This window comes from Macaca mulatta, chromosome 4, assembly GCF_049350105.2.
Source record: "Macaca mulatta isolate MMU2019108-1 chromosome 4, T2T-MMU8v2.0, whole genome shotgun sequence".
Lineage (NCBI taxonomy): Eukaryota > Metazoa > Chordata > Mammalia > Primates > Cercopithecidae > Macaca > Macaca mulatta.
Window position 1 is genome coordinate 94,154,441 of NC_133409.1, and position 3,219 is coordinate 94,157,659.

The following is a 3,219-nucleotide window of genomic DNA, read 5'->3' on the forward strand; positions in this document are numbered from 1 at the left end:
AAATACCTTTAATATGTTGAAGCATTAAAGGTCAACTAAAATCTTAAATCCAGATAAACTAGCGTTCTAAAATAAAGATAAAACAAATTCATTTCCAAACATTAAAAAAACAAAATGATATCTTACCACTCACAGACCCTACCTGAAAGAACTAGTAAGGGAGGATGAAGAAACGAGCACGAGTAAAACTGAAACCAGAAGAAAAGAGTACAAGAAACACACTTGAACAAAGACACAGATGAACAAACACACAGATAAACGTGTTTTTCAATAGGACTACCAAAGATAAAAAGAGAAAGAATCACCACCTGTAAGAGTTTTCAAATCAGGTAGAGGCCGCCCGCCCTGGGTGGCTCGCGCTCCCTTCCTGCGTCCTCCATCGGTTCTCTCGTGAGTCCGTGGTCTCCTGTTCAGTTACCAGCCTTGCTTTCCCAGCTTGCGACTCGCGTCCTGGGCACGAAGAGACTGGACTCCGATTCGTCGCCTGAGCCTGTCCTCTGAGAAGTTCAAGGTACTTTGCACAATGTCAGCCACCCAGGCCAGTGTCCTCCAGCAATGGCTCCCATCCAGAAGAAGCTGGTAATTGTCGGTGACGGAGTCTGTGGCAAGACGTGCTTGCTCATTGTCTTCAGCAAGGAGCAGTTCCCAGAGGGGTACGCACCCTCAGGGTTTCAGGACTATGTGTCCCGTATCGAGGTGGATGGGAAACGGGTAGAGCTGACTTTGTGGGACACAGCCAGGCAGAAAGATGATGATCACCTGAGGTCCCTCTTTCAGTCAGACACTGGTGTTATACTTACATGTTTCTTCATTGGCAACCCTGATAGTTTAGAAAACATCCCAGAGAAATGGACACCAAAAGTCAAGCATTTCTGTCCCAATGTGCCCATCATCCTGGTGGGGACCAAGAACGATCTTAGGAATGATGTGCACACAAGATAGGAGCTAGTCAAGAGGAAGCAGAAGCGGGTGAGACGCGAAGAGGGCAGAGATATGGTCAAGGGGACTGGCGCTTTGGGATACATGGAGTGTTCAGCAAAGACCAAAGATGGAGTGAGAGAGGTTTTTGAAGTGGCTGCGAAAGCTGCTCTGCAAACCAGAGGTGGGAAGAAAAACTCTGGGTGACTTGTCTTGTGAAACCTTGCTGCAGGCACAGCGCTTAAGAGGTGAATTTTGAAGTGCTGTTGATTAATCTTAGTGGATGAACACTGGCTTTTTTCATTTATATGCAGTTTACCTAAGATTACAAATTTAAGGCACGTCATCTTGTTACCAGTATTTAGAAACCAACCCTGATTCTTAATGATGTTAAACCTGTCAGGCCTACCAGGATCCTTTTGCCACTACTCTAACAACCCTCCTCTACACTTCTGCCTGACACACCATGGCAAATTCAAAGAATTTCTTAACTTCTTGCTTCTGTCTAGAAAGAGGAACAGTCGGTAACTTTGCAAATTAGGCTGCAGCTACTTTATAACTAACCTTCCCTGCCTATCATCTGTCAACAGCAAGGTACTCTCATGAGACACAACTTCAGTGCTTTACTCTTTAACAGGTTTCATTGGCATAGCTCTGGCGTGGGTATCTGGTTTTTTGAAAATGGATTCTACAAGAAAGGCCCAAGGCCATACACCTGTGGCACAGTTACAGTTCTGTGGTTTCATGTTAGTTACCTTAGAGTTACTGTGTAATTAGTGCCACTTAATGTATGTTACCAAAATGACTATATCTACCCCAGACTACATGTTGTATTTTTTTATAATTGAATTTCCTAGTATTGACATTTGTTATCCCCAAAGACAGTGTATTGCTTGTTAAAAAGTAAAGTGTATTTGGAAATGTCAAATGGAAAATTCATTTTTAAATAAATAAATACAAAAATAAAATAAGATAAAAGAAAAATACTAACGGAAATATAAGAACAAACATGGATTTTTCAGATAAGGTAGTCTAAGTTTCTTATATAGCTCAAAAATATTAGAGATAAAACCAATAAAAGAATAAAAATAAAAAAATAAAAATTTCAAACCAATAAAAAGAGAAAAATGATTAATAAAAATGTGATTATTCCAATAAACATTAGAAAATAAGTAAGGGAAAAATATTATATTCAGTAAAAACAAAAGAAAGTAACAGAAGGAAGCAAAATATAATAATTACAATAAGTTGCAAACAGGTTAAAGTCTCCATAACATGGTAAGTGGTATAAAGAGATGTTTAGGCTATAAAGGTTATGACATAAAAAGGTTATCAAAGCCAGGTGATGGAGTTGTTTCCTGCTACCTGAAATGAGCAACTATTACCAACAGTCAGAATATTTAGGGATATCAAATTTGGTCATGATAAGGAATAATTTTGTAACAGTTAGGATTTTCTAAAGAAGGGAGTTTCTATTGAGGGAAGTTCTTCAAGCCTAGGCTAGATAAATGTTAAGTAAGAGGTGAGAGTTTTATATGTTGGACTTTTTAATACTAAGATCCTCTCACGCCAGGGTTTTTCACTTGTACAAAATAAAAAAAAATTAAAAAAAACAAACAAACTTCGGAATGCAGAATACTTTATTTTACTTTGAAGCATAATCAAGAAAAATATTTTAAGAATTTATTCTACTCATCACGGTATCCTACAGCCTTAGTACAGTGTGTGACACTTAACACAACTTCAATAAATAGTTCTTGAATTGAATTGAAAACCCTGGTAGATTTAATATAGTTTCAGGAAAATAATAGAAAGCTAAAGAGGATAAATGTATAGACAATGATAGAAATAAACACAAAATTATTAAACTTTATAAAATCCCATACAGTGGGAAATATAAAGTGCATCTAGAAAATCATGAGAATTTTTCAAAATATACAAAAAAAAGAATAATTTTATCTGATGCATTTGGGTATGACCAACTATGAGAGAATGTAATTCTAAACTGATAGTATTATGTCTAGACAAGTATTAGCCTTTTTAAAGAAAAGAATTATTAAAAGTAATATTTTCCATTTTAAGAAATACATATTTTATAAGCAAACTACACCCAGATTAGCAAACCTATTGATTTCTCTATCCAGAGAGTGGACTGGGACTTTGGTTTTATTCTTCCATCCAGACAGGACCAAATACCTTCATTAAGAGGGGATTCACTGTAACTACATTTATTGCAATAAATGTAGTTTCTTGGCAGGACTTGGCTCTGTGACAAGGGGTTTCCTCCATACGCATCTTACG

The 3,219-nt window shown here is 37.2% G+C and overlaps 1 pseudogene; it reads left to right on the forward strand.

The window, feature by feature from the left end:
* The first annotated feature begins 555 nt into the window (after positions 1-555).
* Positions 556-1,125, forward strand: LOC106998016 (transforming protein RhoA pseudogene; annotated as a pseudogene).
* The last annotated feature ends 2,094 nt before the right edge of the window (positions 1,126-3,219 follow it).